Source organism: Patella vulgata, chromosome 8 (assembly GCF_932274485.2).
Source record: "Patella vulgata chromosome 8, xgPatVulg1.2, whole genome shotgun sequence".
In the NCBI taxonomy this organism is placed as follows: domain Eukaryota; kingdom Metazoa; phylum Mollusca; class Gastropoda; family Patellidae; genus Patella; species Patella vulgata.
The window spans coordinates 29,389,655-29,402,007 of record NC_065886.2 but is presented as its reverse complement, the minus strand read 5'-3'; the positions used below and the strand labels follow the sequence as shown (position 1 = coordinate 29,402,007).

Genomic DNA, 12,353 nt, shown 5'->3' with positions numbered 1-12,353 from the left:
ATGTTAATAAATATTTTAATAATAATTTATATAATATTTGAAGCCATTTTTTTTGCAAAAGAAAGACCTACAATAGCATTAACTTGTTGTCCATGAAATACAACTCCGTCTAAAGAATCCGGCTTTGTCATCATTCGGTTATAATAAAGATAAATTTATTTTCAACGTCGGTTACCTTTAAGAAGAGTGAACGGGACTGGAAATCTTAGATAATATCTTAAGATTGAATTTGAATTGTGACAATATTAAAATACCCATACAATCAATAGAGCTTTTCAATGGGAATTGTTTTTATTTTTATGTGATTGGTTTGAACCAATGTCACCCTGGAGTTAATCGAGCCTGGTTACGTCAATTTAACATGTAAGTCAATCTATGAATAGATATAGACGTTTAGAGTACGGGTCTACGTTTAAGTTTAAAGTACGAAGAATATATTTATAAAGTTTAGTGACCACTCGCGTAAAATATATTTCTTGACATGCGCAGACGACCCTCCTGAGAGGGTATATTGCCAGTGTTGTGGGCATCTCTCATGAGATCCCGGTTTTGGCCAAGAAAGTTCATAAGGATTTTCTGACGTGGTTTCCCCTTATCATTAGTTCAGAACGGAGGGCCTTGCAAGGACAGTTTTCTAGACGTTTAAAGGAGACGAAAAATCGAGGTCCTGTGTACACATTGGCATACACATAAAATAACCCTTGGCAGTTGGAATTCGATATAAGAGTAGGTCGTAGCAAAACTTTATTCATAGTAAACTGTGTGGCATATACCCGTCTTCATTAGCCCAGTCAGAGCAGAACAGAAGGACGTTAAACACCACTTCATTTCATTTCATTTCTCATGAGAGTGTTGAGCACATTATCGCCAGCGAGTTAGGAATGCCAAAACAAAAGCTTTTGACTTCGGATCAGAAACGTGTGAGATTCTTGATGCCCCGTGACAATCTGCGTCGTTTTGAAGTAGATCCTGATAATGTTTTGGCCAGATTTGTAACCATGGATGAGACCTGTTTCCAGAAATGAAAAGGGGACTAGTCGGTCGTCATTTTCCTAGTAATGATGACGTCAGGTCAGCTGTGAACGACTTTTTTTTAGGGTGTCCGAAGAAAATATCCTCCTGACCGGCACTCAGACCTGGCAAAAGTCTGTTCACTTCGAAGTGGACTATGTAGGAAAAAAAATGGACTCCATCGTCTTTGTGCAGGTCTTTCACAGATAGGCTCACAACTTTTCAGTCACTCCTTATAGCTTTGCGCAACGTGATCCGCATCCGGACGCAAGGCGATACTCCCCAGAGGATAGGTTTTCTTTATTAAAAAAAAGTAAAAAAAAAGGGTTATTTCCAAGTCATAGATATTGCCATTTGTACCGGATTCTACGGGAGTTAATTTAAAACTAAGACAGCTCACGTTATTAACACGAATAATAATCAACCAATTCATAGCCACTGAGGTGTGGTTATTGCTGGGAGAATTGACGGGCAGGGTTTGGCTCAGTATTTCCAAACGCCTCGTTCATTTGGGACTAATGAAGATCGCAAGAGGAATTCGCTTTCCGGTCTTGACTAGTTATCGTTACACATCGACTCAATGGATTTACGAATGTTTTGGTCACGTATATATGGGAACACGTGTGTGAGTGTGTAAACTAACTGCTCCCCGGGGGCAAACACATAAATGGATGGTGTAAGTAGAATTGTGACGTAAAGGTGTATTAACCAGAGGGAATATTTTCTTTCGTATGTTTAGTGCATGGTATATATTTCCCAATATTCTTCTCACTCTTCGTGGAAATGATGGGTGTTTAATATTACAAGACTCCTGTAAAGAGACGAGATATGTACAAAAAGCTTATCGTGACCTACGGGACAACGTATAGTTGTTCGGATGATACACAAGAACGAGGTCCCGTGTACACATTGGAGTACACGTAGATTATCCCTTGACTGTTGGAATCCCATATCACAGTGGGCCATAGCACCGCTGTTCCAGCATAATTTCCCTCATAGTCCGCTGTATGGCGTATGTCTGTATTCATTGGCACAGTCTGTGTAGAACCGTGGGATGTTAAACCCCATTTCTTTTCATTTATCGTGATCCGCGACCAATGTGTATCCCTACAGAATACGCACATTTACGTTCCAGCTAAATCAGGGGTGGTAACGTTTGAGAATCATGGAGAAGTTTTTTTTTTAAGTAAACGTTCATTTATAAAAACAAATGTTTATTATAAATTTAATTATTTTTTAAAATATAAATCAAAATTATTGACAAAATTGCATTATTTGTATACCCACCTTAAATTTTATTATTGTATTAATTGACTATAACACAGAACTCGTTTTATTACTTATTCATAAAAGAATCAGTTTGGATAACTTAGGTCTTTTTTATCCGATCATTTCAGCTTTGCACATACCGGTACCATAGCCAGTGAGGAATTTCCGGGGCATGGTTATTGCTAGTTGAAAACTATACCCAATACCCCCGCGCTGACGACCTAATGGTTGGCATGCACATTTTTTGCTGGCTTCTATGGAAGCTAATTTTAAACCAAAACTAAACTCCCAAATTTGACAATGTTATAATACTCGTATTTTCTTTAAATTGGACCTGATTAGTTATATTATGAGGATAAAGAGAAAGATTTCACTAACATTACGTCTGGACAAGGGTTAAAGGACAATAGTCGTGTCAGCAATTATATATATGATAGAACTAGTTAAACACGTTCCAAATATAATTTTAACACAGAGATCATTGCTACGAGAGATGCGTAACGAAGATTTGAAGAAACGAAAGTAACGAAAGCAAAAGGAAAACACGAGTTATCTTTCTATACAACTGACTGAAGTAACGAGCGATAACAGATACACGGGCGAATTTCTGCTCACTGATAATTCCTTCGAAGACCAAAAGTTGTTATATGAAACTGTAACAGGATATCTGACAATTTATAAAACGAATTCACTATCACTAGAAAAGAGAAAACGAAAACAGTAGGAAAAGTCCGTTCATTACCATGTTTTTATTAAGTACATAATGAATTAAAAACAAGATAATCTATGGTCTATTTCTATTTTTGTCACGGAAATATTGCCACTGTTGTTGGCAGAACAGATCTTAAGTATTAATCCAGTAGCTGGCATCGAATATCTTGCCACCTTTCCTTCATCAAAAAGCAGGGTGATCGGAGAAAATATAGGACTACCATCCCTTGTCGCACACATACCTTCCTCCCGATTCGCCATCTATAGTATTATTCTCATGATCATCCATATCTTCACTAATATTATCCATAATTTCATCCAACTGTTTATCGCCGTCCTTGCTAATCTGTTCAACATCGTCCTCGCCAGCCTCCTCGTCACCCTCCTTCAACACATCAACAACAGACATCTGCTTTTCAACCAAAACAGCTCAAGACCGTGGGAGGGATACTGTCTTGGCAAAAGTCTTTTCATTTACATGGTCATTGCAATTACATTTCAAACATATCGGCGGTCTACCTGGAGCCATTATGAGCATTCTTAAATTACTCATACCAACCCGTTTTTTTAAAAAATCCGAAACAACCAATGTTAAAGCTCGCATGCCATTATCCTTATCACCACCAATATCAATTAGAGTTTCAACCATTTTAGAGGATTTTAAAGTTACATACCATTTCTCTAACTGACCTTGTCTTTGCATCAAAGTTTGTATAAAATGAAATGGGGTTTAACGTCCTACTGTTCTGCTCCTATGCTGGGCTAATGAAGACGGGCATATGCCATACAGTGTGCTATGAGGGAAATTTTGCCCGGGCAGCGGCACTATCGCCTACTCTTATATCGAATTCCAACTGCCAAGGGGTATTTTACGTGCATTCCAATGTATACACGGGACCTCGGTTTTTCGTCTCATCCGAAGGACTAGACAGCTGCCCTTGTCAGGCCCCCGAAGTTTGTATGATGTTGACCACTAAAACTGTTATACAAACATGAAGGAGCATTTCATAAACATGTACATTTCCACCGTACATGTAGCCCTAAACAACCTCTTGGTACAGAAAAATATGGCGTTACACCTCGAGTGATATCGCAGACAAGGCGCGGTAGGGATATGTTTCAACTGTCATGGTTATTTAAAAGAATTTTTTATGTAGTAGGCGCGTGCGTTGTAGTCCGAAATCCGCCATTTAACTCGATTGTTACTAATTTTTGGGATTGGGAGAATTCAATTCCGGAACGTTCAATCGTGTATGCACGCTAAATGTATTAAAACCTCGCTAAAATTTTCAGAAGAGGAAAATTAACTTTAGTTTTAAATTAGCTCCCGTAGAAGCCGGAAAAAATTGCGCATGTCGACCATTAGGTCTTAAGCGCGGAGTATTTATATAGTTTTCAACTAGCAATAACCACGCCTGCCTCGGAGATTCTTCATTGGCTATGGTATCGCCACTGCGCAAAGCTAACGGAGTTGGTTGTTGTTGTTTATTACAGATTTAACGTCCAATACAATAAATATGATATTATGGACAGGGTGGGACGATTTACCCAATACCACCCCAATACCACATCAGTATCACCACATACTACCCAATACTACAGTATAATGATGTAAAATAGACACATCATTTGATTTTTTTTTTCAAAAATAGAGAGCTATTTTTGAAATGTACTTCAAATACGATACCGATGTCTGGCTGTTCCATTTGCCTCTCTATACCACCCAAAACAAGCCAATGATAACCCAATACTACCAAAATACTCATCAAATACTACCAAGCACTACCCAATATTATCAAATAACAGCCAAATATTGTCAAATAACAACACATTAGTATAATTACTGCATCGAATATTTGATATTTTGCAGACAATTAAAATGTTTACCCAGTTATCTCCCTTTAAAACCGATAATAGATTTTAGATTGCTACTCAGATTAATCATTTTCTTTTGCTTTGCAGTTGGTTTCCAAGACGGCAAACTTAAAATAAGAAAACAAGTATAATGATATACAATATTTTATTCCCAGAATGACCCATCTCTCTCTTACCGCTTGATAGTGACAAGGCTTGGGGTCGTCTGTCAAACAAGGTGGGTTTTCTCTGGTCCCCTGGTTTCATCTCACTGTTAAACGGATGCCGCTGTTATAAACACCCCTTCGTGCAAGCGAGTTATTTAAATAATATTGAACTATAGGTTAGTCCCGAAATAACCTAGTTAGTGTCGATTGTTTGTATTTATTTTAAAATTAATGCTTTAACAAAACAAATTGCATAATGTTTTTATTCATTAAGTTATTGCATATTTACTTACTGCACGATGTTTTATTTTAAAATCAATGAAATTGCACATGTTTCTTCTCAGTTCATCAAAACTGTTACAGCTCTGTCGGTTTCTTTGATAATATGAATAAACCAGAGGCTTAATTACCCAATCAACAATCTTAACCCCGTTGATTAATTGTTAGGTCAGGTGGAATGTATATTATATACGAGTAGAGCATTACACATTTGTAATAAACAGGTGCATTGTAATAAACAGGTGCAATTTCGTGAATTTTAAAATAAAACATCGTCCATTAAGTAAATATGAAATAACTTTATCGTTGACATGAAAAAAATAGATATAAACATATGCATTTTTTTTTTGTTAAAGAACATACTATTTTTGAAAAAAAAATCAAGTAATATAGTAATTTTGAATCATTATGTTGAAGTAAATGAAATGAAATGAAATGGGGTTTAACGTCCTACTGTTCTGCTCCTATACTGGGCTAATGAAGACGGGTATTGGGTAGTATGTGGTCATATTGGAGTGGTATTCGGGTGGTATTTGGTAAATCGTCCCGCCGTTATGGACAGGTTGATTTAATTAAATTGGTAAAAACACGAAATAAAAAAGCCCTTGTATAGATATAAAAACGTCACCTTAAAACACACTTATAAAATCGCTCTCGTGAGAAGAGAGGGCTGTGTCAGCTTCTCCCTTTGTCATAATAAAAATAAGTTACAACAGAAGGTCCTTCTGACTGGTTTATTATCGTCATCAGTGCGAATAGAAAAAAAAACCCGATGGAAAAAAAATCCGCTTGCTTTATTTACATATTAAAAACTGTTCGTCCAATAAGTTCTACGTGGTTAAAAGTTAGTTAAAAGTCCTTTAATGTGTATGCCTCTCCCCAGATAAAAGTTACCTGAACAGCAACACAGAACAAAGCAATTAAAACAAATTAAAACATTAATAGAAATAATACAGGACATTCAATTTTTAGACATAAATTAAATTGATTGATATGCACTGTCATTGTTAATAATGGTTGTGTAGGTTCCTATTATTTTGCCATTATTTTTCCATAATATATTATTATATTAAATCATACAGTAGACTGAATCGACATACTGTCCTAAACAATAGTTCCTTCCGTTGTAACTAGATATGAGTAATGTTCTTTTTCGCAACTAACTTAACAGTTAATTCCCGATTCTCCTATGAATTTTGAAATCGCTTCATAAATTTTATATGACATATTCCGAGGGTTGGGACGGGGAGGGGGGTGTACATTTTGAAGGGTATATTAAAATTTGGCATCTTCCATTGGCTAATAACGGTGTTTTAAAACTTCCACACAGGCGTCTTTGTAGTTATCTCCCATCGGTATAGTCAAGAAACATTCCCTGTTTAAACCCATCAAATTATTTTACATCCCTTCCGACCGGTTTCATCCTCTTTTACACAGCTCCCATGCGGTTTCTCCCCTTCATCCCCATACCGCTTGGTATGAATGTAGATTAGGGCTTAAAGCAGAAGATGGTGACAACTCGTTTTAGTGATTTGTTGACTCAAACTTTTGGCTTCATTATTAATATTCATCCATATTATCTTAAAATAGACTTATTTTGACTGCTCATAATATAGTAGTACACACACGACCATGATTATTTTACTTTCAAAATCACCCAAGCCCAACCCCATTTTGTTTATTGTCCCGAGATAAACTACTAAACACTTAAAAACACCTTTTCCGTTTATTTTTTATTTACTTGAGCACTTGAGATAAATACTATTACATTAATATTGCATTTTAATATACATATACATTATATTATTATATATAACAACAAATTATTACACACTTTGTCGATTAAATAAATTATGGTTAAATACTTGTTAAAGTTAAGTTGACAACGTAGGAATTCAGAGATAGAGTCTTGTGCGCTTACTCATTAAAAATTTAGCAATACTGATGGCCGGTTATTTTATACCAGACAGTCTTCTTGTTATTCTTATGGGAGACGGTCTTCGAAAAGAATCCACATGAAACTTTGCGGTCACAATGTATGGCGCAATGCTCATTTCGCCCAAGCAGAGTTGTCTCATCTTGTGGGTCACACTATAGTAAGACTCGAATGGGAGTATGGGTCCTTATAGTACTATCGTGTTGTTTATTAAGCGGACACTGGTGTGGAAAGTCCGTATAATCAAACGCTATGGATGCACTACTTCCTAACACAACCCACCCATAAATATGACACACGAGCGCTATTTGTCAATTCGGAATGATGTATTATTTACGAATGTCATTAAATGTGTGTATTATTTACGAATGCCATTAAATGTTTGTCTGTCATAGTTCATTTTCATGAGATCACCGAGTAGTCGGTTCTGTCCGTGACTTCTAGATCTATAACTGGATTTTCTTAACTTGGGAATTTCTAAGTTGTTGATATCGATACAGACGTTGATATACATGTGATCAAATATATCTTCCTCGATTTCCTCTTCCTCGATAAGATCACGGTGTTGTCTTTCCTTGATTATATTAGATGACGTAGTTTCTCTACTGACATTTGGTTGATGGGGTTGTTTTTCCTTGGTATGTGAGTTAGGGGATGACGTAGCTTCTCGGCTGGGCTTCGGTCGATTGGAGATTTTCAGAGGCGATAAATAATCGGAGTGTGGTTTCTGTAACGTTTTAGTTTTTCTGGTATTGATGGCGCTCTGGGTTCTTTTAATGACCTTGCATCCCATTTTAGGTGTTAGTGATGGAGAGTTGGGTAGTCGACAGGGAATCTGCGGAGCTGGAGAGTAGATAGGAGATATAACGACATCATCATCATCTGTCTCATAATAACCACTACTGCTACTGTCGTCTGCAAATACAACAGCCTTGTGGATGTTACCAATACGGGCTCCAAAACCACTCCGTTTTGCGTTCTCCGATCGGGATCTCTGGAGACTAGACTGACTGTCTTTAAAGTCGTATTCCAACCATGAGAAATCGTCATCTTCAGTGAGATCTTTTCGTATCGTGAATGGAGGCACGGAACCATCTTCAATACAGCTACAAGTTGTGCTCGTACCAGTTCGTTGGTGACGACAAATCGGACAAAAAGATGGCGGCGAGGTATCGATGATGTCGGCGAGAGACGTCACTGCATAAGCCAAACCAGCTTGAGTATCGTCTATCTCATCGTAGATATTCTTATCTGGGTGTCTGGTATAATCATGACTTCTGGTTAAATCGCTGATACTGGATGTTCGTAGTCGCTTGCTGTGTTTTCCGGTACATTTTTTCTTGAACCATCTAAGCATGTTGAAACCTGAATGATAAACACAAAACATAAATATTTTGACTCAATATATCGTAGAACATGGGGATGCAAACAAGTAGTCCATTTAAGATACACTTCCAACTAACAAGAGGAATGAAGGGATTAATCTGAATTATTATATTCAATCCTCTGTGAACATTTATTATTAACGATAAGACGTTTGATGATGTTTGTGATCTTTACCGCCCAGTGCTGATTATACACTAAATTACTCATTAAATACTAGATAATAATTCAACAGCGCCAAGAAATTATCCATTAAACTTACAAACTTATCAATAATGCATTAGAAGTTCGATTTGTTATTAACAACAACAAACCGTACACAGCCTACTTTTTGAGGAATTCAATTCCAAATGTCGCGGTTTCGTTCACACGTGTACATACCCCGACCCAATGACTCGGATCATAAGGGGTCCTAAGGAGCATATTTGTATATCATGTTTAAATCAATGAATTTCCATATCATTTTTTTATTTTACAATATTATAACTCTATTTGATAACCAAGAAATAAGTAATATATATTGAACTATGACCTGGATTCGTAAAAATAAAGAACAGAACACTGAATCGCATACCTTACTGTGAAAGTTATGAATCTGTGTTAATCCCGATGATAATTTGTAATATCCGATGTGGAGAGTTGTAAGGCTTTAGGTAATATGATGTTATCAGGATCTGTCAGAGCTATTTAAGCTCAAGTGGGCGGGGTGATATGGGCGTGGCGAGGGACTCTACCGAAGCCATGTATACCTAACACCATTGTTCTTTTGGCTGTCTTTGTGTGGTTTCACTGGCGGCTAAACGTCCGTGATTACCTTCATGTGATCGAAAAGACTAATCTAACCGTGTTAATACTTAACATTTAAAAAACAAAATGAAGTTAGACAAAGCGATATAATAAATCATTCAGTTTATTGTTTTTCTTCGCTCAACAATACAACTCCGTAAACTCCTTAAAACATATTACAATACATTATTACAATCCGTCAAACCTCAAACACGAAGATAACTTGCCCCTGTAGCGAAAACCTTTATGTTCCCCAATGGTCAAGGAGGCTCTTGGGGGCAGGACCGATCGAGTGGATTTCAATCCAAACTTAAACATTATATAAGTGAAGAAAGGAGTTTTACCTGCCCAAACATAAATGGCCTGGAAATATTATTCTACTTTCCGGTATTTCACAATAAATGGATTAGGTGTTAAACAGCGATTAGAAATTTTGACATGTGGATTTTCTAAAGCTGAATGTAAATAAACTAAATTTTAAGGAGAAAGTGGACTAACATCTGGGTGTCGAACCCATGGGAAAAAAGATTTATATAAAGAGGGTTTCTATCAATTTGCTATTGCGTTACGTTTTGTAAGTAAAGACAATGGTTTATTTTCTTATCTTCGTTTTGTTTTTCAGTTTATTAAAATACGAAAACGATTTTTTTTATAAACTGTACATAGTGTAGAAAAGAAAATTATACAGATTTTATATAAAACTTATCACAAATGTTAATTAATTCATATAACTCAATCAAAGTACATATTTCGTAGTATTAAGTAATAAATGTTAATTAATTTATATAACTCAATCAAAGTACATATTTCGTAGTATTAAGTAATAAATGAAATGAAATGGAGTTTAACGACCTGTTTTCTGCATCAAATAGGCTAATGGAAAAAAATAACGATTGAAATTTAATTTTATTCGGATGAGTTTTAAATCGTCACAATAAAAGATGTATAATGATAACCAGCTCAAATTACTGATAAATTCGATTTTCTTACATCTTCATTTTTAATTTATAATTATTTCAAAACTGCATAATCTAAATTTAGAAATAATTTTTATTTATACAAAGGCAGCAAATCGAAATAATTTACCCAATTAAATTGTTTAATTGATGAATCACTATCGAATAGGTGGTCTGTTTGTTGTTGCATTTTGTTGTTCTTCATCTTTATAAGTTACGTACACGTGGTAATTTGGAAATTCACATTTAACCAGAAATTAATTCTGAAAAGAGATACATGTATATCAAAGCGGATCCTGACTGATGCGGATTCGCTCTTTTCGAACTCCCTACACATAAGACAACGTATGACTTGTTTCGATACATATGTAAGCTTAGGGCAACCATGTTACTTTTCAAATGTCGAAATTAGTTCATAATGGAGGGGGGGGGGGGAGGGGGTAATATTATTAAACTAAGTTATGGTTGGTATTCGCATTGTTAACAATTTGGGTTATCAAATTTGTCAGTATTCAAATTGTTAAAAGTTTGGGGTATGACTTTGGTTGGAGTTTACATTGCTAGACTGTTAATAGATATGCCAATAGGAAATAACGGTTGTAGGATCAGTTTTAAAGATGGACATCTGGTATAATACATATAACACATTATTTAATAAGAAGGTGAGTTCCTACTATACCTGTAATACCTGTAATATAATATATATACTATTTAATAACATGGTGAGTTTCTGCTATACCTGTAATTGTCCAGATCTTGGCTATAAATTATGTTAAAACTATGATACAAGTTGGTTTTGTTATTTACATGGATTGTTAGACAACCCAATAATTATCTACTCTGGACACATGTTCACGTGTTTACTTTAAAACGGGTTGAATACTAACATAATAAAACATTCTAACAATGTTAAATATTAATTAAACACTATATTCTTTAAACATTCTCCAAAATTGAATTAATAAAACATACCGTCGAATATTAATTCAAAACTATTGATGTGGATAAAGTTTGGTCAAATGAATGTGAATACAGGATCAATTCCACTGAAGACAATTCCATTGATAGAAATTATTACAAAATATTTAGATATACGGGAATATTGCAATCGTGACCTCGACACGTATATCTCCATTTGAATATATATTTGAATACATATTTAGCTGATTTAAACATATTTCATGGACTTGACTTCCGAGTTCTGAAACTTATTAAAAAAGCCATAATTGTTGAAATACTGCATTATAGGGGGAAATGATATAGAAATATCTCTAGGGTCCACTACAATATTTCTTCATTTAATTATATAAACAAACAATTCCACAAGAGTCTTTTGTTGTAAAATAAAGTTGTTAATTAGTGGTGAGTTTATTAATTAGTTGTAATTAAAATTGATGACATGTCAATAGATCGCATAGATAAAGGTCAACAGGGGTGACATCATCGTCATCATCACCTTTCTTCATCTTTTGTGTGATGTAAGGTTGACAATTTGTCCCGCGAGACTTCCCGTCGACCTTCATCTAAATCCTACCGTTAACAAACTCAAACAATTTAAAATGTGTTAAATAATAATTGTCGATGCCCGAGCCTTAAATTTATAAATGATTAATATGTATTAATATCAACACAGCGTTCCTTTCTCAATAACGCGCGGAGTATTGCAAAAAGTGACCGACAAGGAAACATATGATAACAATGCATATTCTACTTATTACATCCAAAATTTATCCCACCCCATCCCCAGTCAATAACAAAACACGGTAAAGGAGTTCTGTGGTTCGAACGCGGAATAACATACTTCAGTTCGATACAAATCACAAAAAACAGTGATTCTATAACATGAAATAAAACATGAAAACGGATGAAACCAGTCAAAATGTATGTTTAGATGTAACTCGACTTTAGAAGCCATTTACACCTTTTAAATATGTTGACATGCGTCTCAAATAAAATAAACATGTTTATTTATTTATTTGTAAAAACATGGAACTGTACAAA

The 12,353-nt window shown here is 35.3% G+C and overlaps 2 non-coding genes across 2 annotated transcripts; one reads left to right on the top strand and one right to left on the bottom strand.

Moving 5' to 3' along the window:
• Positions 1–2,406: 2,406 nt before the first annotated feature.
• On the top strand, positions 2,407–2,543 carry LOC126831186 (U4 spliceosomal RNA). The gene has a single exon (XR_007684164.2). It is a non-coding gene; the product is annotated as a U4 spliceosomal RNA (small nuclear RNA).
• A 1,772-nt stretch (positions 2,544–4,315) lies between these two features.
• LOC126831187 (U4 spliceosomal RNA) lies at positions 4,316–4,455 on the bottom strand. Its single transcript, XR_007684165.2, has one exon. It is a non-coding gene; the product is annotated as a U4 spliceosomal RNA (small nuclear RNA).
• Between the last annotated feature and the right edge of the window lie 7,898 nt (positions 4,456–12,353).